This window comes from Pleurodeles waltl, chromosome 5 (assembly GCF_031143425.1).
Source record: "Pleurodeles waltl isolate 20211129_DDA chromosome 5, aPleWal1.hap1.20221129, whole genome shotgun sequence".
NCBI lineage: Eukaryota > Metazoa > Chordata > Amphibia > Caudata > Salamandridae > Pleurodeles > Pleurodeles waltl.
Genome location: NC_090444.1, coordinates 1503506317 through 1503529671, shown reverse-complemented (window position 1 = coordinate 1503529671; position 23355 = coordinate 1503506317). Strand labels below are relative to the sequence as shown.

General features: G+C 43.5%; 1 protein-coding gene across 2 annotated transcripts in view; it reads left to right on the top strand.

Moving 5' to 3' along the window:
• The window catches only part of LOC138296556 (elongin-A-like), a 537924-nt gene that overhangs the window by 28796 nt on the left and 485773 nt on the right, over nucleotides 1–23355 (top strand). Inside the window, exon 1 of one of the 2 annotated variants that reach the window (XM_069235793.1) lies at nucleotides 21857–21936. The exons of the other annotated variant lie outside the window; for it this stretch is intronic. The gene's annotated coding sequence lies outside the window, so the exon portion shown is untranslated. Of the gene's footprint in view, nucleotides 1–21856; nucleotides 21937–23355 lie in introns of those variants that run through there. 2 annotated transcript variants of the gene reach the window in all.

The following is a 23355-nucleotide window of genomic DNA, read 5'->3' as shown; positions in this document are numbered from 1 at the left end:
AGACTGAGAGGGAATGCAGAGAAAGGAATGCTAAGAATGTAGCACTCTTAGTCTGAGTAATGAACTTATTAAGGCACTGCCCAAGTTTCATACACGGAAAGAATAACATGAGCTTATATTTCAAATGCAGCAACTTACATGCAATTCTATAAATATTCATAGCAGTAGAATAATACTACACATTCATACATGCACAACGCAAAGCTAAAATAAAATTCAAAATGCATCACCAGTTACTTGACACCGACTTCATCCCCTTTCCTGCCAACTTCAGGTGGTGGCACCCAGACCGGGAGAATAAACCACAATGGGATTTTTTTCTAAGCAAGGCTTCCCTTCTCAGATGAGTTCCTTCTTCCTCTAGTCTCCCCCACCTTTTATCCTTTAAAGAAATGTAAGAGGAAGATTCTAGAACCTCCCCCCCCCCCCCCCCTTGGAGTACGTTGTGAAATTCACACATTGGCTATGTCAGATCAGTGTTGAGAAAACATGCATCAGACCAAGCTGTACCCTGCTCTGTGATAACATTCTCAGCCTGTACCTGCTTATCTTCAGTGCTCCCCCATGTTTTGCTAGTTTCCCTGGTGAAAAGAGCGAAAACAGTTTAATCCCCTTGGTGCCTTGGACGAGGTGGTCTCGTACCAGCACACGGTCGCTCCTGGGGGGCCAAATTGTGTTTAGGCCATTTCTGCCCACCCTGGGGGCAGATAGGCCTAATTATATTAGGCCAATCTGCCCCCGGGGGGGGGGGAGAAGGAGGAGGAGGAGGAGGAGAGAACACTTTTATTTTGTATGGGGAGCAAATTGTATTTAGGCCAGAAACTTGGGCAAGGGTCACTCCCCATGGGGACACATTACTGTTGGCCATATCTGCCCCCGTTGGGGGCAGATTGGCCTATTTTGTGGAAGCCCCAAGGGGAGCAGAAAGCTCACCAGAGACAGATTTTTATTTTCAAAATAAGAGGGTGGGGTTATGGCCATATCCCCACCCCAAATAAATGGGGCCAAAGTTGTTCTGCCCACCAGTGGGCAGATGGGGCAATTACCCCGATCCACACCCCGGGGGACAAAAAGTCTACAAGATTCCATGAAATTTAAAAAAAATGTGGGTTGGTGATTACTTACCAATATGGGCTTGGTTATGCCCTCACCCGAACTGAAGGGGCTAACAGTCATTCAGCTCTTCCCCCACGCACACTAAAACATCTTATCCCATGGCAAGCAAGAGGACATTTTATTTTTTTTGTTTTTTGTTTTACATTTGGACCATGAGAGCGTGGTAACTCAAGATCATCCCACTTGAAATGGTGAGGGCAGCACCTTTTTTACTTTAGGATGCTGGCATGTAGGAAAAATTCACAAGAACTAGACACATCTGAAAACCAAACATCCAGTTGATTACAGGGTGGTGTACTTCACATGCACCCCGCACCATTTCCTTACCCACAATGCCCTGCAAACCTGCAACTTTGCTGGAAAGCACACATTTTTCCCACATTTTTGTGATGGAACCTCCCAGAATCTGCAGGAATCCACAAAATTCCTACCATCCAGGATTGTCTCATTTATACCGATAATCTTTCTGCTGCACTTGTCAGCCTAAAAATGTTTTGTTTCAAACTGCCCTTTTGGACCCACTTTGGTTCCCCCTCAATTTCGACGTGTTTTTGGTCCTTCCCTGTCACAAACACTTAGCCCACCTACAGAAGTGAGGTATAATTTTTACCGGGAGACTAAGGGGTACGTTGGGTATGTGTCCCGATGCAGTGATCCCACACAGAAATGTGGGAATAATGCGTTTTTTTTTTTTTTTTTTGTTTTTAGCAAAATTTGAGGTTTGCTGAGGATTCTGGGTAAGAAAACATTGCGGGATCCACGCAAGTCACACCTCCCTTGAATCCCTCGGGTGTCTAGTTTTCAGAAATGTCTGGGTTTGGTAGGTAGATGGCTGCTAAGCCCAGGACCAAAAACGCAGGTGACCCCCCACCCCCCTGCAAAAACGGGTAGTTTTCTATTTGATCATTTTGATGTGTCAAGATAGTGTTTTGGGGCATTTCCTGATGCGAGCAGAAGGTCTACCCACACAAGTGAGGTACCATTTTTATCAGGAGACTTGGAGGAACACTGGGTGAAAGGACATTATTGGCTCCTCTCAGAATCCAGAACTTTCTGTCACCGAAATGTGAGGGAAAAGTGTTTTTTTTTTTTTTTTTTTTTAGCCACATTTTGAGGTTTGCAAAGGATTCTGGGTAACAGACCCTGGTGAAAGCCCCACAAGTCACTCTGTCTTGGATTCCCATAGGTCTCTAGTTTTGAAAAATGCACAGGTTTGGTAGGTTTCCCTAGATGGCGGATGAGCTAGAGGCCAAAATCCACAGGTAGGCACTTTGCAAAAAAACACCTCTGTTTTCTTTGAGAAAATGTGATGTGTCCACTTTGTGTTTTGGGGCATTTCCTGTCGCGGGCACTAGGCCTACCCACACAAGTGAGGTACCATTTTTATCGAGAGACTTGGGTAAACATAGAATAGCAAAACAAGTGTTATTGCCCCTTGTATTTCTCTGCATTTTTTCCTTTCAAATATAAGACGGTGTGTAAAAAAGACTCCTATTTGAGAAATGCCCTGTAATTCACATGCTAGTATGGGCACCACAGAATTCAGAGATGTGCAAATAACCACTGCTCCTCAACACCTTATCTTGTGCCCATTTTGGAAATACAAAGGTTTCCTTGATACCTATTTTTGACTCTTTATATTTCAGCAAATAAATTGCTGTAAACCTGGTATACAATGAAAACCCACTGCAAGGTGCAGCTCACTTATTTGCTCTGGGTACCTAGGGTTCTTATGAACCTACAAGACCTATATATGCAACCAGAAGAGTCCAGCAGATGTAATGGTATATTGCTTTAAAAAATCTGACATTGCAGGAAAAAGTTACAGAGTGAAACTTAGAGAAAAATGGCAGTTTTTTCACCTCAACTTCATTTTTTTTTATTTTTTATTTCAGTTATTTTCTGTAGGAAACCCTTGTAGGATCTACACAAATTACCCAATGCTGAATTCAGAATTTTGTCTACTTTTCAGAAATGCGTAGGTTTCGGGGATCCAGCATTGGTTTCACACCCATTTCTGTCACTGACTGGAAGGAGGCTGACAGCACACAAAAAATCGTACAAATGGGGTATGTCCCAGTAAAATGCCAAAATTGTGTTGAAAAATTGGGTTTTCTGATTCAAGTCTGCCTGTTCCTGAAAGCTGGGAAGCTGGTGATTTTAGCACTGCAAACCCTTTGTTGATGCCAATTTCCCCATTTTTTTGTTGTTGAGAATTATTATTTTTTTTTTACTGTATTTTGGCTAATTTCTTGGTCTCCTTAAGGGGAACCCACAAAGTCTGGGTACCTCTAGAATCCCTAGGATGTTGGAAAAAGGGACGCAATTTGGCATTGGTAGCTTATGTGGACAAAAAGTTTTTAGGGCCTAGGCGCGCCCTGCCCCAAATAGCTAAAAAAAAAAAAAAGGCCTGGCACCTGAGGGGGAAAATGCCTGGCAGCGAAGGGGTTAATAAGCTGTGCACGGAAAAATACCTGTGCCACCAATGTGACGGTGTTTGCAGCTGAGTCACTGGTCAAGGTGGAGCTGTTAAATACAGATAGCTTTACACCATCTCATGCCCATCACTTTCACTTGTTCGCGGACTTGCTTTTCGAAAATCACTTGATGTCATTGGTAAATGTTTTACGTTTGTCCCTCCATGAGGCTGCTTTTGTCACGCCGTGCAGACTGCCCGTTACATGGATTATTGCATGGTTGCCGATATACTTCGGCATAGGCAAACTATTTTTATTTTGGTCTCTCCCTTTCCTGCTGCATGGCAGCCATGGTACTCACAGAAAGAACAGCACAGCTCAGCGTGAACTCCATCGGCGGTATTAAAGCTCTGGTCACAATGTTCACACTATTACTGAGTCAGTTTCTTCAGAGAGAGGCACACACCGTGAAAAATTTATAATTTACTATAGCGAGACCTGCAAAGAGTTTTTTTAAGGGATTCAAAAGTGGAATTGCTTGATTGATTTTTGTAGTTAGATTATTATAGTATTAATTGGTTTTGTTTTACTAAAAGACACTTGCATTAGGTGTTAATGTAACAAAAACAAACTGCTTTGAAAGTATTTATATAACAAAAACAAAAAGCACACAGATCCAAACAAACATGGCGCCCGCTTAACATTGAAGGTATTGTCCCACGAGGCAAGCGGGGATCTCACAATATAGCGGAAACCCTTCTGCCAGAGGAACAGCGGTTAAGGACTCCCTCAACTGACCTGGCAAACCTCATGGCTGCTTCCAGGTGACCCCCTTACAGAAGACCCTGTTAGAGCCTAAACCATTTTTAGAACTTGAAGTACAATTCTAATACTATTCCAAGAACAAAATACCTGGTAATTGTGTTGTGTAATTATTTTGTATTTTTTTTAAAGAAAGGACATAGGCATGAGCCTGCCAACTCCTGAAGTTTGGATGTAATCTTCTTCCATATGGTAATATCATAGCTTGTTGTGCTGCACTAGCTGCAGTGCCTTGAAACACTTTTATGTGCAGCCATATTATAGAGTTGGTTTGACTTCCTTCAGTTCAAGTTTAGGAACTCAGATTTTATGGTGAGCAGAAATGCTATTGTTTGTTTCCTTCATGGAAATAACTTTCTTTGTAAGCCACAAAAGATGTATTATCATTTTCCTCAGCCATCCTATTCGCATTTGAAAATCTATCTTAACCTCATGCATTTTAAAAACCTTTTTGAGTAACAAGCTGAGATAATAAAGATGTATAAACAGTGTGTCAGGTGGGTTGGTGACATAAGCCTACTGAACTAAACAGAGCCTAGTACATCTAAAATAAAATTGTGATATTCTATTAAAAGACAGCCTCTGGTAGGCCTGTAGGTCTGGGGGGGGGGGAGGGTCAGTTGTGTGTGTGGCCTGCTGCCTGCTTGCCTGCCACTCTCCCATGGGTGTTTTAAGAGCACTATTGTGTGAAGTCTCCAGTTCTTCCTGCATATCCCTGACTGCATCTGATCTGGTGCACTGCATGTACCCAGTTCACCTTCTGTCACTTTCCTTGCCTTTGTTTCCACCCTATCTGCATCTGTCCAATATGCCAGGCCTGCATAATGACACAATTACACATGGGTATTGCCAGCTTCATCTGAATTGCTAATTTCAGGCATGATACAGTGCTCGCACTTTCCACCAGTTTGTGCGGCTTCTGCTGGCAGCATGAAAGCAGCAGTAGGATTGAACTGAGCGCCTTGGCTGGGCACTCCAAGGCAGAGTGGGAGCTTCTGCCTCATCACTCCACTCTGGCACTGCTTTGCTGGGTTGTGCAGAGCCTGCTGTTCATATGTGATTGGCCGGCCCAAAACGGCCGCCCAAACATACATGCGCACTGAGTGGGAGTGCTGTGCACTTCCCCCTCTGTCCCAGTCACACCCGTGGGCCAGCCTCTTTTGCAGTAAAAATATAATACACCTAGTTTAAGTTTTTACTATTAAAGTTTTGCTGCTGCTGGGGGGGTTGGGTGGTGACGTTCATCCACCATAGCGGAGGAGCCGCCCCTGCCTATTCACCAGAGCACAATGGGAAAATCTTCATGTGAGAGGCCTGCACAACCTTAGCATTGAGCCCCAGGGCTGGGGGAGATGCGGGGGCGCGTGGCCAAGTATGTGCAAGGATGGCATTCCTTTGCACAGCAGGACTTAAGATCACAAAGGTGGGCTCACTACAGATGTTTCTGAGAAGCATGTTCAAAATTGTGTACATTGTAGAGCAGTCAAAGGGGAGCACCACATATGGTACAAATATGGTACATATACAGTGTGTGTGTGTTGGAGGGAGGCAAGGCTAATGCTGTCCAACATTTGACACCAAATGCCCTCTGACATGTTTTATTTTCCCTGCATACTTTCTTTCCTGCAACAACTGCAGGAACTTGCACAGTGAAAAGATGGTGGTAACTGGAAACCCTGAGTTATACCAGTCCAGTGGGTGGAATCATGGCCATCAACACCAAAATCATGGATATCATGTTGCAGAAACAAATTTGCCACAACAGCTAAATGGAGAACTTTACCTGGAAGCTTGTCTGCTAAATTAGTGTCCTGGACCGGTCTTAATTACCCTACCAAGATCACCTGCATATAAGATGACTTAGTTTGTGATTCTCATAGTGTGACACAGTCCTACAGGAAACTGAAACTCAATTCTTTAAAAATATCATGGGACAGTCTTTATAAGATTCAATAATAGCAACATCAAACCTCTCGATGTCTTCATTTTTTTCAGTTGTCTGCTGTGACTTCTTCCTCCCCTTATCTTCCCAATTACCATTATCTAGAAATTGCAGTGTAAGTGACACCATGTGAGGGGAGGATAATACTTCTTCTCACCTCCTCTTTCTCAGGCATCTCATAACTGTGTTCTACCCTTGGAGATACCGCCTTGTGCCTCTGCTCTCCCCTTTAAGATGCAGTGAAGAAATGATATTTCTGCAGAAGGAAGGGACACAATAATAAAACATAAACAAATAGGTACAAATTGTTGTCCCACAAAATTAGAGGGAGTTCATAAGTATGTATGTGGCTTTAGCAGGAGTACCAGCTTTAGGGTCCATGCGAATGAAGCACGTGGATGCCTTTAATGAGTTCAGTATGATGCCCGACTTCCCTCCAGGTACATCTCCGTGAACTTGTACCATCTTGGAGAAATTCAAACCAAATGAACTCTGCCTTCCTTTGAAGGCATGTTCTTTTCCAGTCTTGCTTCTGCCTTTTGCTGACTCTGCAGCCCTTTGTTTTCCCAAGGTCACCACAAGCCGGCATGGCAAACCTGGCTCTGTTTTTAGCAAGGCCTTGAATCCTCCAGGATAGTGGGGAAATAGATCAGACTACAACCATGGCTCTGACTTCAGTGGCTCAGAGTAGAAACAACCACACAGAATCACACTCTGAATGTTTATATGATGAAAAGTAAAAAAAAAAAAAAAAAATCAACAGAAGCCATGCAATTGTTTATATCAACTTGGGACCATTTAATTCATATATATTTCTCCAGAGTTGGATCGTTCATAGATTCACTTGCTTGAATTATTCCCTGTTGTGAGGCTGGAAATCAGTGGCAATAAATGTTAAAAAACCACTGATAACAGAACACTTATTCAATATTACACATATTGCACAGTTTATTTGGCACTTTGTGTGGCCTAAACTCTCTCTACCCATTAAGGTAAATGAAAATATAAAATATTTAAGCTCAGTAACTGAAGATACATTTAAGCTATTTAAGTAGTTTTTTTTAAGGGCCTTAGTAGTGCTTTTTGTTTTCAGTAAATGTGATACTGTTTCCTTAATGATGAGGCCAAATGGTACTCTAGTTCTTCACCAAACATATTTGTGCATCTAAGTGTGAACTAAGATGTGAAATAAGGTGCCTAAAGACCAGTATCTACGTGGGTAAAATCCAGTTTTGATTCACAATATGGTGGAATGTATGCGACAACAAATCTGCTTTGAGAGGTTTGTTGTAGTTCCAGGGTGAGACCTCCTCTAACACTTGGTGAGCATCTTTAGGCAACTTTGTGACTGTTCACAAACCATCTTCAGGCAGTTACCCAGCCCGAACATTTTGATATATCTACGCTTGTGAAGGCAGGACTAAATCTGCTTTCAATGTGGTATTGGAAAGGGGATGTTTTCAAAATTGGGAGGTCAGGAAAGGATTTTTTGTGGGAAAACTGGAAAGTACGAATGCATTAGTGTGCCTAACTCGCTGCTAATATAATTAGTCCTAGGAATCTGTGACCATTATGGCTTCCAAATAATGCTCCAGGAATTCCTTCAGAATTTCTTAAGTTTGTAAATGTATTCAAAATGTGGGCATAAACATACGGGAGCGCATTATTCGATTAAATTTTTTAGGTCAAGCGTGCAGGCCTGACCTGTTAATATTGTGGGATTTTAACCACGCCCATCACTTTCACTCGTTCGTGGGCTTGCCTTTCAAAAATCCCTTGACATCATTGGTAATTGCTTTACGTTTGTCCCGCCTTGGGGTGGTTTTGTTACCGCCTTGCAGACTGACCCTGTTAAATGGATAATTGGACGACTGCCAATATACTTCAGCGTGGGTGAAATATTTTTTTCTTTTGTCTCTCCCCTTCGTGCTCCATGGCAGCCATGGCCCTCACAGCACCGGACAGCAGCACAAACTCCATCAGCAGTATTGGAGCGCTGGTCACATTGTTCACACTGTTACCTAATTAGAGACATTTCTTTTGGGTCTCCATTTACTCTCCATAGCTTTCCCCAAAACACTTACTATAAAATGATTTACTACAAAACACAGAAATTCGCAACACTGCTTTCCCGGCACAGCTGGTGAGCTGATACTACAATATTCACTGCACTCCGGAAAAGTCGCCCCATAATGCTTTTCAAGCATTCTTTTTCAAAACTTCTTTGCTCATAACTCAGCTTGTGGTGGTCCTCGGACAACGTTCCCATCACCAAAAAGTTCTGCATGCCTCACTCTTTTTGTTTAGGTCATTTATGGATCCCCACACTAGGTTAGTGGGGTCCCTTTTTAAGCTCTTATGGCTGAAAGTTTTGTTTTATAGCTTGGAGTAGTTTATTTTAAGGGCCTTAGTATTGCATTAGGCCTGAAAATGTGTAAGGCACTAGGCCTTCTAGGAACTAAATATATGGTTGCTCTACATTACTTTGTGCCATTCGTTTTTCCTGTGGTTATGCCTTCTAACGGCTAATTCTATGGTTACATGATCATGTTTCTTACAAATGATATTTTTATTGTGGTGTCCTCTAGGGCCTTTTCGGAGCATAATAGTCAACATACTATAATATTTGCTGCACTCAATCATACCATAATGCTTTGCAGGACATTCTTTTATAAAACATTCTTGCTCATAAATAACTCAGTCTGTGTTGGTTCTAGGACAATGGGACCACCAGCAAAATGATCGCCACAGCCTGCTTTTTCTTTCTAGATCATCTCTGGGTCCCCACACTAGGTTAGTGGGGACACCAAAATAATAACCCCTCCCTCCATTCAATGTATTTTTTACTTCTCTCATGGCTGGAACATTTTGTTTTACATTTGTAATATCAGGGTCTTGTTTTAAGGGTCTTAAGGGTTTTAAGGGTCTTGTTTGTAATATCATTGCAATAAGCCTGCTAGTCCTGAAAATGTGTAATGCACTATGCTCTCTAGGGGCTAAATACATGGATACACTGCAATCTTTCAGTCACTTTCGTTTCATGTGGTTATACCCTCTCGGGCCTAACTATATGGTAACATGACCATGTTTCTTACAAATGCTGTTTTCATTGGGGTATTCGATAGGGGCTGCTCTGAGTATTACAGTCTAATGCCAAATGTTTATTTCTTATATATGTTTTTATTGGGTTTATATAGAAATTGTATATGTTTTATTAATCTCCCCTTATTGCAATTATGACCATGATTCAGGCCAACTTAATATCCTTACTACACCATGACGGTTTGAACACGTGATATGTTTGGGTGACTGTTTTGGGTCTCTAGTTGGCAGAGGTATGCACCCTGTCCAAGTAGGGACCACAATCATAGTCCGGATGAGTTACAACACATCCCAAATAATCCTCTGCTCACCCTCTGGTACCTTGGCACAGAGGAGGCAGGCTTAACTTAGAAGGCAATGTGGAAAATATTTGTGCAATAGCTCATACAGTAACACAGTGAAAACATCATGAAAATGCACCACGCAGGTTTAGAAAAATAAATAAATACTATCAACAAAAAATAAGATAAAAATGACAAATCCAATATGCACAAGTTGAGATTTCACTTTTTAAAGGTTTGAGTCTCAATCGTTAAGAATCAGTTGTTGTACCTTTGTAACACACAGTACCTAGAATGCATCCAAAATGATGCACGGGGACCGCAGAGGAGGAGATGCGCTGAAAAACAAGGCCCTGCATTGTATTTTCCAGTGCAGCACAGGCTATGCATTTCTTTCCATGCTGCAAGGTGATGCGTCAATTTCTGGGAGCACAGCCTTGGTTCCTCACTGTGATGCAGGGATATTTTGACGCATAGGGACGATGCGTTGGAAATCCTGGATGCGCTGGTAGAAAGGCGAAGGTGCTGCATCGATCAAGTAGGCATTACAGTGATTTTTCAGCTGCAATGCAGGTGCTGCATCAGATTTCCTGTTGCGAGTGTACTGCTGTTCTGGTCCGTGCTGCAGCAATTTTCCAGCCGCAATGCACGTACTGCATCAATTTTATTATTATTATTTTTTTATGTTGAATTTCCGATGCATGAGAATTTCCAGAAGGGGTGAAGTCTTTGTTGGTCCTGAGACTTCAGAAACAGGAGGCAAGCTTAATCCAAGCCCTTGGAAAGCACTTTAGGAGGACAACAGAGTCCTTCCAGCAGAGTCGGGAGCACCAGGCAGCAGGACAACAAGCAGGAAAGAAGTCCTTCAGCAAAACAGTCCAGATGAGTCCTTTAGGCAGCCAGGCAGTCTGTCTGACAGAGTCCAGGTGTAGGTCCAGAAGTGTCTGATGTGATGGGATCAGAGACCCAGTTTATATACCCAAAAATGCCTTTGAAGTGGTGGAAATTTCATAGAGTGGTTTTGAAGTGCACAAGTTCCCCTTTCAGCCCATTCCTGTCTGCCAGGGTCCCTGTGGGGGGTTATCAGTCCTTTGTGTGAGGGCAGGCTACTGGCCTTTAAAGTGTAAGAGAGAGCCCCTCCACCCTCCCTGCCCAGGTAGACTCATTCAGTATGCAGATGTGACCGAGTGTCCTGTGTTTGATTGGGTGCAATGCACAATGGGAAGGGGTCAACCTGCACAGACCAGATGTAGATTGGAGACAGGCTGTAAGGCACAGATGGCAGGAAGTACAGAGGCATGAAGCTTTCTAAAAGAGGAATTTCTAAAATAGTAATATTAAATCCAACTTCACCAGTAAGCAGGACTTTCTATTACTATTCTGGCCATACTAAACATGACAGGGCTACTCCTCCCAGATCGGAATCTACCTCTTAAAAGTATATGAGGGCAGTTCTAAGTACATGTCCTGCCTTTTACTTACATAACACCCTGCCTATGGGTTACGTAGGGTCTACCTTAGGGGTGACTTATATGTTGAAAAAGGGGAGTTTAAAACCTGGCAAGTATTCATAAATGCCAAGTCGAAGTGGCAGTAAAACTGTACACACATGCCTTGTAATGGCAAGGCTGAGACATGGTTAAGGGGCTACTTATGTGGGTGGCACAATCGGTGCTGCAGGCCCACTACTAGCATTTAATTTACAGGCCTTGTGCACATGTAGTACACTTTACTAGGGACTTGCAAGTAAACTAAATATGCCAATTGGGTATGAGCCAATGTCACCGTGTTTTTAGGGTGAGCCACATGCACTTAAGCACTGCTTAGCAGTGGTAAAATGCCCAGAGTCCTAAAACCAACAAAAATGAGGTCAGAAAAAGAGGAGGAAGGCAAAAGGTTTGGGGTGACCCTTCAGAGGGGGCAATTTCCAACAGTGACCCTTCTAGATCATTTACTTTGTTACTCCTCCATGTACTTGGTACTTAGCCCCAGGTTTTTTTGTAGCCATCTGTGGCTACCTCCTACCCCCTGGAATCCTGGCACTGCAGGTCTGAGTGAGGAACAATGGCACATATATGGTGGTCTGTGATCGGGCTCAAACATTTTGGAAAGCTGTATTGCTACAGATAAAAATGTAATTAATGTCTCTCTTGATGGACACCTGCCAGTAGTACTGGGAAACTCCGGAGAACACTGGGGGCGCTTGGGATTCCTGGTCCTTGTTGGAATCTCACTCTGCTGGGAAGTAATCCTGAGTTAGAAAGGCCTTCTTTAGTCCGTCAAAGGTGTCTTCAGTGAGGGTTACTGTCCCTTGTACTCTTATTCTTATGGTTAGCTGCAAGTAACCTCTCGAGTTCTGCAAAACCAGAAGGGTCCATTTGTTCTTCCTTCCAAGGGATGGGATCTGGGAGGGGAAGTCGCCAGTTGGAGCAGTTTCTTCTTCAAAAGTTCCAAGACCCTAGACACTGCCTGCTTGATGGAAGCATCTACTTCTTCTGCTAAGAGATCATGCCAAGGTCTGAATTCTACTTCCTCTTTGTCCTAGAGGAAAAAACAAAGTTTGCCCCTTATGTTATGGTAGTGTTGGTTAGGATGAGTAATGGGTGCCGGTTGGGCACAGTGCAGTAGTTTAAGACGATGATCACAAGTGGTGCTGTTCTCGGACTGATGAAACTGATCTGGAGAGTTGAAATGTTCTTAGTCAGTGGGGAATATCTTCCTCCTTGAAGATGTGTTTTGGCTCCTTTCCAAAGTACAAGACTTAAATGACAGGGCTGATATATGGAAGAACGTTTCAAGTCATTGATGCATAATTTGAAAGGACTTTCTAGAAAAGTCCTCCTTTTTGCTCTGGTCACCCCCAACCTTTTTGGACAGATACTGGTGGTTACGGACTCTTGACTGTGCCCTGCTAACCAGTCCCAGGGCCAGTGTGCCTTGTAAAATGGTTTATGCAAATTAGGCTAATTACAATTGGCTGTAGCAACCTACCTGTAAGTCCCTAGAATATGGTAGGGTATGTAGGTTTAGGCACCCCAACATAGGTAGCACTGCTCAGGTGCCCAGTGTCGTTTTAATGCAACGTTTGAGCTTTTGCTGGCTACTTTTAAGTTAGTTACTTAAAGTTGACCCCAAATTCGACTTTGGAATTAAAAGTACTTCCAAAGTCCTAAAAGCCCCTATTTTCACATATGTCACCCCTAAGATGTGCCTGGGTGCCCCCAGGGTTAGGTACAGTCCAACTATAAGCTTTGACCTTAGAAAATATGTTTTATAAGCCCTGGTGAGGGAAAGATAGCTAAATTTGTTTTCTCATTTTAGTGAATGAGCTCCATAGGCTAACATGGGGAGACTTTATTTTAAAATAATAGTCTTATTTTCCATGTAAAGGATCTAAATATGGCAGGTTTAGTACCAAATTAAAAGTTATAATAAATCCAACAATTTGCCACTGTTGGATTTAATATAATTTGAAAGAGTCCTTCTAAAAGTTACCAGTTTCAGCTTTGTAGTTCTCGTCTCTGATTGGTCAGCCTGGCCAGGCTGCCTTGATGAGGTGTGACGTGGCCTGGGCTGAACACAAAGGAAGTGCCTGAGGGAGGAGAACTGCCTCAGCAGATGGTGAAACAGGATGGGGGAGAGCAGCCAAACTAGACTTCAGTGGGTGGAAGGATATTAGGAGCAGCTCAGGATCCCCCCCCCCCCCCATTTCCTGCAAAAACAGACAGCCAGGTGCTCCCTAATTAGATTAAGAGAGTGCTAGAAAGGGGTGAGCCAAGGGAAACTTGGGTGGGCTCAGCCGGACTAAGCTCTGAGATGGAAGTTTTGCCATCTTTGGATTCTGGAGAATGTTGCTCCCTGGGACTGATTTTTGGCACACTTCCCAGGAAGTGGTCGCTGAAGAGGGTGGTGGCCTGCATGTGATTGGACAGAGCCGGCCCCCCATGATTTACACTCCCGGGAGCAAGGACTGGCAGAGCTGCACCCCACCTCAGATTCCTACAAGGAACAAGAACAGATGAAGGACTGCCCTGCTGGACCCCTGACCTACACCTAGACACTGCACTCTGAAGGACTGCACCAGCTGCACACTTGGGCTTCACCACTAAAAGGACTTTGCCTGCCTTCAACTGCTTCAGGAAGGTACTTCCTGTTTGCTACAGGTGGAAAATATGTGACCAGAATCACTGGCATCAAGCCCTGAAGAAACTGACCAGTTGACCAGTGGTCATTTTTGGATTTGAGCCAGGGGCATTCTGGGAGTTGGAATCCTAACCCTCAAGGAGCAACACAAAGCTTCTGGAACCTTTGGGTGAGTTGTGGACTCCTAAAGGACCTTCAAACACCTTTTGGAATGCGATCCAGAAGTTTGGAGAAATTTTGGATAAAAGTGTAATAAGTGGACTGACCCAACGTTGTGAGTCAAGCCAGCTTGCTTGCAGGTTCGTCCTGCTGAAAAGCTCTGGAGCCGCAGACTTCTAGGATTTCACCGGGGGCTTGTGGAAAGGCAATCCAATGTTGTCGACTCAAAATGGGCTTGCTGTGGAGGTTCGTCTGATGTTGGAGAGAAAAAGCTCCAAAAAAGGTTTCTAAATGCAACCATAAAAAGTTGACTGAGTCTTCCCACGCAGCATATTTGAGGAGGGCTCCAGAGAGGTTGGCTTCTATTTCAATTTCGTCTCGGATGGGGATTTCCATCACGAAAAACTGTCTAAGTCTGAACTTGGAATCCTTCACCGAGGTCTCCTGCGACACGTATCCAAAGAGTGCTCCGAGGAGGTTGGCTCCAACTTGTGATTTCGTCCCAGTGAAGATAATCTTCAACACAAAAGTTAAGCCCGAAGGTAAAACTTTGACAGAGGCCTTCCGCTCACTGTAGCCGAGTAGGGCTCGATCACGGCCGGCTTCAAATTTGGACTTTTCCCCGGTCGAGTGCAAACAGATGTCCAGATTGGCACTTTTAGTTTCCATGCACTAAAAACACTTATTCTTAAAAAATTCATATCCCCGGTTCCCTTTATTTGAGTTGTCATTTTAGTGTCATTTTAAAGATAAAAATATAGTCTATTTTTATAAATTGGTGTTGGATTTGTATTGTGTTTTACTTATTTACTGATTTTTGCTTTTGGAAATACTTAACTCAGGAGACAGGTGTGTAAAGCCGAACTGCTCATTGCTAAGCTACCAAGGGTTGAGCTGGTATTAATGTATTGAGACCTAACTGGACCTAGTAGGGGTTAGTGGCCTATTGCTAAGTATAGGTACTTACCTGCCCCTACCAATAATCCACTTTCCTACAGGCTTGTCTTTTGGGTCTTTTTCTTTTTCTAATTCTTGATTTCTCATGTGGTTATATAATGCCACCTTTTGTTGTGTTTTCCTCTAGACCTGGTTAATGTTTCTCCCACATAGAGCTGACTGCAGTTAACAATGTGTAGAACAGCAGGTCTCTAAGGTAATATACTTAATGGCAACTAGTGCTGGTCAACCAAGGTGAGTGTGATATGCTTTTCCTTTGCTTCTTTGTCAGAAGCAGGGCCATGCATGAAGCTCCAAAGTGGAACTGAAGTGTGGTTGAGAAACAAGCAGTTCCTGTTTGTACGTTAATTTCTAAATTACAAATATAATAAGAAGACCTTTGTCATTAGCTAGAATGGAGAATGATGTTCTGAAGGCTTTCTAAAGGATGAAAGAATGATGTGCTCAAGAACTTGGATGTCTGCGAAAAGTGAAGGCACTCTTCACTGCAGGCAGCCTAAGAAAGGTGTGCTGAATTACGTGCATGTCCAATACAGCAGAACATGATGGAAGATTTTGTTTAACTGTCTTTAAATAGTTTTAGTTTCCAGCTTATTAGCGAGGAGGGTTCTGGGAACGAACACATCCTTCTCCACACTTTTGATTCCTCTAAGAACCCAAATGGATAATATAGAAAGGAGGACTGGCCGTTCTAGCACACTAGCACATGGAAGCTAGGGCACAAAGGTTATCATTCTACCAGTGGTGCAAATGGTTCAGTTATTACTGACCGTTTTACTGTCCCACACCTTTTGGGTTAACATTGGGGTAGCAGCACAGCTTTTCCCTTTCTGTCTGTTTTATTTTGTGGAACCTTCCACCTTCCTTGTTGCATGGAACGGTTCCTGCCTTCCCTTCACAATCAACACCCCAACACTGAAGTAGTTGTGTTCTTAACTATGTAATAGTCTCCTTCCCAGTGCTGGTAATTAGGAGTTTTCACTCCTGCTGTCCATCATACTAAGAACCGAAGAGCCACCCCCTAACTTACAATGTTTCTCTTACCTGGGCCTATTTTTTTCATTTCCCTGTTTAATTTGATTTAATGGGAGTATGCCTTGTTTACAATTAAAAACTGAGATCAGGAATTCTTGTTAGATTCCTTAACTTAAATCAGTACTACGTTGGTTGGGGAAGCACCTAAAACTAGCATGCTAGGGTCTCTTGCAGATCTGTACATTTATCATACTGATTTTCTTGTGAAACAATCCTCCCATAGGCTGGTGAGACCTCAGTCGTTTTTCTCCACTCTAAAGGCCCACAGGGTATATCCACATGGCCAGTGGTCAAGAGAAATTGAGAGTTAGTCCCTTGGCTCACATCAGGAGAAGGGAAATTTAAGACCACTTGGACCATTTATGAGGGCTGAGGGCAGGAGGACCAGAAATAGTTCCTGGGGAAAGGCTTTGGATGAGGGAAGGACTACCAAGGCAACAAGGAGGAGGAACAAGCGTAGAACCACAGCTAAGAGTACTAACAGGAGAAAGAGGTAGGAAAAGAAGGGAAGAGATTGATTAACCAAGAAGATCAGGAGTACCACTGCGAGGGTGGGGAGGGGGGACAAAGAACAGTAGTTCTAGAACCACTACGCTCACTTGGACAACGATAACCTTGACCGCCAGGATGGGAGAAGGAAAATTATTAAAATGAGAATGGCCAGAGGAAGGGGCATCTCTAGGGAGCATAAGAGGAAGGGGACATGGTGGAGGTTTAGATACAGAGTAGAAGGAGGACAGGAACTGTTAGAAGTGTGAGCAGTGCCAAGAGGTTGAGTAGTGGCTGAAGGAAGATAACAAAAAGGCATTACCAGGAATCTCCAGATATGTAGAATAACCAAAACAGTACCAGGAGGATTAGAAATAGTAAGACCAGAACAAATAAGTTGGGTGAGGAGGAGGGCTGTCAAGACCAGGAAAACATAAAACTGGAGGAGCAAAGCTATCAAGAAGACCAGGCCCATCACCATGAGGAGATCTAGTGAGACATTGTGGAGGACAAAGAAGAAATGAGAGAGAGGACATATGGAAGAAGGAAGATGACAAAAACCACAAGCAACAACAGGGACCAAGAAAACCAGTAGGATCACTAGGACACCTATTTCCATAGCATCAACAGGAGGGCCAGGAATGGTAGGTGAACTAGGAAGTTTTGAAAGACATTGTGAAAGAGGAGGACCAGGAAGGCTAGTATGGGGAAATGAGGATCATAAACGGGAAGAAGAGATCTTGCAGGGAGCAGTGGGGTTTAGGAAGAGGTGAAGTAGGAGAACCTGGAGGACCAGAACCACTACGAGCAGGAGAGAGGACCAGGAGGATGAAGAGCAGCGGAAGGAGAAAGATGACTAGGAGTATTGGGAAGATGACCAGAAACACCAAGGCCAAAAAAGGAGGTAGGCCTCATTGTTCTGTGTTACTCCTGATTCTCCTAGTAGTCTAAGATAAGGAGTGCCAGGAGAAAGACCCATTTAATACTACCAAAGTGACTAAGAACAGCCCCACAAAAGGATCTAGATGCTGAGGAGGACCAGGGAAATTACCAGCATTAGGAGGACAGCTGGGGAAACGGTAGAAGGATGAGGAAGTGGACCAGGAGAACAGGAAAGAGCCCAAGGACTAGGAGGGAATAGGAGAAGGAACAGGGCCACCAATAGGTCCATAGTAATGACCAAGGGAAACTGGAGGAGTAGCTGGCTGAGGGGTACAAGAAGACCAGTATCCACCTGTAGGACCAGAACAGAACCATTGAGGAGGGAGTCTTTGACAGGAAAGGACCAGTATGAGGAGGAGCAAGTCCCCAGACTTGGAAATACTAGGAGGACGAAGAAGGGAAGTGTGACTTAAACTGTCAATAGTACTGGGACCAACACAATTAGATGGTCCAGTAGGACTACTGTGACAAATCATAGAACATGAATTGACATCATTTTGGATGGTAACTGGTGTTACAGTTGTGGATCTTAGATTCTTTTGAACCATGACAGAATATGAAAACCATAGCCATGACTGACCAACTCTTGCACATCATCCAATAACCGTCTAAGCATTATAGTTACCAAAGGGTCACATTAAGATGTGCAGAGTTCCTGGATAGTCTTTACAATCTAGATGTGTGAGTACCAACAAAGTGCTAGATTGCTTTTATTAGATTTAATGATTTAAACTCCATTTAAAAACAGAGACAAAATTGCACACCATCCGGGTGGATTCACAATGTGGGCCGGTAACAGAGGATTCTGCATTAGTCAATTGAAATTTGGAAAACATTGTTTTGATGTGCATTTGTGTGATTCTACAATTCACTTAGACTTACGAAAGGAATGTCTAGCTGTTTTGCAAATTAATGCCCCCACCTTCATGTACCAAAACTAAGTAGTGCAGATCTTGTTTGGAAAAATTGCCTGAAAGCAGTTATCTAATAACCATCCTTTTTAACGATGCATCACTAATTCAATAAAGTCTTTAACTGATGTTGACGTTCCTCATTTTATTAACCTATGAGGGATGGCATGCTGAACCAGTCTTGCCAGAATTTGAACCTGTAATCCCCTGCTCTGTTTTGCAGGTTCATTAATCTACTAAACTATTTTACATGCAGTGGGTCTCAGACATGATATAGGCAGTTGCTTCAGTGCATAACATTTTTGAGTAGGACTGGTGTTGGACCTGGCATCCTTGGTGTGGCCTGCCCCTCCCCCCCAACACACACACACACACAAATGTTTACCTTCTCTGCTCCTGTATTCTGAATTTCATTTAAGTTGGCATTAGGACTCTGTGCACTTTATCACTGCTGCCCAGTGTTAAAATGCTGATGCTGTCTCCCCAAAGCACAGTAAAATTGACCTATATCTGATTAGCACAATTAATTCACTTGTAAGTCCCTAATAAAGTGGTACCAATTGTACCCAAGGCCTGTAAATTAAATGCTACTAGTGGACCTGCAGCGCTGACTGTGCCACTCACTAAATTAGCACTTTTTTAATTAACTTTTATTCCCATGTAACAAACCAACAGCAAAATAGTGCACAGCATGAAGCAGAGAGCTCATACAACATATCAGATCTTGTTCACCACAGAGTTTGTATAGCAGAGCAGCACAATAGGTAAAGATCCAAATGTAGAGATAATCCAGGCAGAAGAAGGGGTTTGTTGGCAGGCCCTGGTCGGCGCATAGAGTCCAATCTATTGTAACCAGATCAGCTACACTCTGGGTATGCAGCACATTATGGCCTTGTACAGGGAGTCGAGCTCAGCCCCAGTTGCCGACATCCCATAGTCGCTCCGGGCCCAAGAACCTGAGTCCTCATTGAATTTAGTCTGGCAGTGCACATTTGTTTGCAGATTGACTTGAAGCGGGTCCCATATAATCTTTGAGCCTGCTGTTTGGGGATGCATTGAATAGTAGACTACTAATGTGTTCTGTCAATAGACCGTATCTAGCAAGCATGTTCTCAGTGTGTGATGCTTATCTTTTCCCCATGTACACGCCACTGCCGGCTTTGCCAGGAACAGTGATACACTAACAAAGCATCAGATAGTGTTCAGGATATGGGCTGTGCAGCCCATCAGTTCTATCTTTGGGGAGTACTCCAAGGATAGTCCTACCATCTCTGGTATAGTGTCTATTAATGTGACCCAGTATGCATTTATGGATTGGCTATTCCAAGCTAAATGGATGAAATTTGGATCCTAACTCATCAGAGGCAACATGAGTCTGTCCGCAGTGGCTGCTTGGCCAGAGCAAGGAATTTGAAGTGGATACGGTGTAAGTGACCATTTAGGGGTGGGGGGGAAGGGTTTATCTTCCTGTGTGGGAGCATAATTACAAACAATGGATGGAAATACTGTCCTGAGCAGTGTCCTGCCAACACAGCCTGAGTTAAATATCCCCAATTGTGTGCATGCGCCATTCCTGTAGGCTACAGGGGGCCTGAGATTCTTAAATGAGTTGTATCGGGGGTATTGGGTCAGGGATTGTGTGGGGGCATGGTGGATAGGTAGTTTCAGACTATTACAAATTATTTATCAATTACTTTATTTGCACAATAAATTAAAATACCGTTGCAATCCGCTACAGAAGAAGAGATAATAGTAATAAAAACAAAGTGGCAATCCATTAAGTGCAATAAAAACATTAGGAGCGAAGAGAGAAAAATACAAAGGACTGAATAAAAAGGTTAAAAATCCCCAAGGTGGGCTAAAAGGAAGAAAATTCGGGCTGCAGCCACGAAGGTCAAATGTGCAGCTACGTCAAAGTGTGATAGTGCTACCTTTTCGCTGAAGATGAAATAGAGCAACAAAGTATGAACAACCAAAAACTCCACAGTGCTTGGCAGTTCTGTGTTCCAAAGTAAGCCAATGGATTATTTGCGTTGGGTCAAGAGCATAAAAGCCAGGCTGCTTGATCGTCGATGGACTATTAAAGTGCAGAGCATTTGACATGTGGCATGTTGGCCCTGTAAAGCAGCAGGTAGTGGGACTCAAGCATGTGAAAGGGATTGTATTTGTGCTCCATTCTGGATTCCCAAATGTTTTGCTTTTAAGAGGAATTTAGCAAAACACGTGTTGAGGAGTTGCCCCCTTCAGGAAAAACAAGATTGCTTGGCGGCAAGACCTGATGTCAATGGCGGTAAAGATGTTGTGAAGATATATTCTGCTCCATGGCAATAAAACTGGACATATGCAGAGAATGTGTAGGAAATCTTCCCAAGGGTATGAGCAGAGTCTGCATCTGCTGGGATTTGAAGATTGGAGCCCTTTAGGAACAGTGTCAATTGAGGGGAGAAGCTCAAGTCTGCCGTGAAGCACTTTTATTTTTAAGTGCTTATTTAGGAGGATGGCCATGTATGGCTGCACAATTAAAGCCTTATATGTATTGATAGACATCCCTGCATGGTTACATGTCATTGTGCCAGAAGAGTAGCTCAATTTGATTATTTAATGCTTGTTTAAAGGCTTGATGTGGTAGGCATTTTTGCCAAAGTTCGTCCTCCTGCAGGTGTTTTGCCATTGCCTCAATACTTTTTAACCAAGAACTTAGGTTTCAGGGCGTATTGGCACCACATTTCTTGCCATAACAGGGCTCCTAATGAATTTGATTTTGCCTGCCTAAATAGCGAGGCATATTTAAGAAAGGCACCCTCTTGTGCCAGTACTTGATCCTGGAGGACAAATTCCTGTTTGATTTGTGCTGGAAAAGTGCTGTGTGGTAGTAGAAAGAGACGACAGAAGACTTTGCTCTGTGCTGGATTAAAAAAACGTGCAAAATTGCCAGGGAAAATTTCCAGACCATAGATTAACGTGGGAAGGTACTTTGCTCTGATCACAGTAAACAGCGAATGCCAGGTTAGACTAGGAAGTTTAGTTGTCAAGACTTGTAGAGTTGCTATATGAGTCACCATCTTGCTTTCAAGGTGTTTAAATGCAGACGTTGGGACCAGCGATCCTGCAGCCAGGCACCATGATATTTATATTTACCGCTCCTGCCCACCGGACTTCCCCCACAATGCCATTGCTTTTTCTTGATTACCCGTTAACCAAAAATGACAACCTTGTTTGGAGCACCGTTTGGCGAGGAGAACATGGCACGCAGCAGCACGGCTGCGCGCTGAGCACTTACCCGAGCCCCCTCGGTCGGGCGACGGCTCCCTTTCTCCGCTCGGAGGATTGAGCGGTTATCATTGAAGGCGGAAGTGCGCGGGGGCCCCCTTGGAATTTAAGAATAATATCAGCAGGGCAGCAAGCAGGATCTGTGGCTCCCTGGAGCTCCGTAGTAATCTCCCACGTTCCCCTCCGGGGGAGCAAGGGCAGAGTCAGCACTGGTTGTGCTGCAGCCTCAATAGCAGAGGCACTGGAGGCAGGGGAAACAGTTGGAGGAAGAAGGAAGCCTGTGGGCTTAGGAGACCACCATTGGAGGGCAAGAGGCTCCACAGGAAGGCACAGGGGGACTCCCAAAAGAGGTAAAACAATTTCCTCTTCTTTTTTTAATCTGAATCCACGGCCAGACTCCGCCTTGGAGTTAGAGGCTGCTGCTGCGGAGGAGGGGTCATTGGAAGGACTGAGAAGTATACAGGAGAAAGAGGAAGTGTGGGACTCTAAGAGGAGTAAAGTTAAACATAAAACTGGAAGTGTTGGTACTAAAGTCACCCCCTCTCTACGAGCCTATTTTAGGGCAATACCGTTAGTATCTGCTAACACTTCTGGCACTATGAAGGAGCAAGAACTGAGTGCGAGTTTTAGACCAATGCAAGCTTTGGAGTCTGAGACAGAGTTTTTTTTTTTTTTTTTACCCCCTTTCTTGGTGGAATCACCCCTGGAGGTATCTCAAAGTATAAATCAGGATATTTTGGAGACGCATGAAACCTCTAACTTGTCTAGACCCTCAGAGAACAGCGAATCTTCGGTTTCCCTAGACGATCAACCTCCGGCTGGGGTATTAGGGTCGAATACATTGGGGAATATGCTCGCCTTGTTTACTGATCAGATTAATAAAGGTTTTGCAATTTCAGAAACAAACCAGGGGGAAATTAGGCTTGCTTGTGAATCATTGGAAAAGAAAATAGACCTCCTGGGAATTAGAACACAAGCTTTAGAGGAATCGGTGGAGATTATCAAGGGCGAGATGAAAAGAAATAAGGAAGATATTCAACTCTTAAAGGAGAGCGAGCGAGATCTTCAAAAGAAGCTGTAACATTTAGAAAATAAGTCTAGAAGAAATAATTTAAGATTCTTAAATGTTCCGGAAGGAGTGGATCTGAAGAAATTTGTGGTTTCCCTTATAAAAAGGGCAATATCCCTGGATGAGACTGAGGTAGAGATTATGAAGGCTATTCAGAGGCTTCATAGAGACCCATTTCGGAGAAATCCTAACAACAAGAGACTGCGGAGGCTCTTGGTGAACTTTCAAAAGTATATGCTGAAAGAACAAATTTTGACAAAGGCCTTGGCGGCAAAATGTTTAGAAGTTGGAGATTTCTCTTTTGAGATTAGGTCGGACCTCTCTAGGATAACGCTAAATAGGCAATGGGAGCTGGGAAAACGTTTAAATGAATTTTAAAAAATGGGTGCGGTGGCTCAACTTAAATTCCCGGCAAATTTGCGTGTAATGTATAATAACAAAATGCATAACATCAAGGACCCTGCAGTAGCCGACGAACTGTTAAAAGGAATAAAGAAGGGGGGCATTGTGTTAGCAAGACCAGGGGGCCCGGGGTGTTCTAAATGGGACCAGTAGGTCTGTTAGTAGATAGAAGGGTTCTCACAGGGAGGGTGGGTAGGGCACAGAACATAGATGGGTGTGTAGTAGGTTTTTTTTTGGTGAAGCATGGGGGTAAAATAGAAAAAATATCATCATACACCTCAGTTTAACTGAGTACATA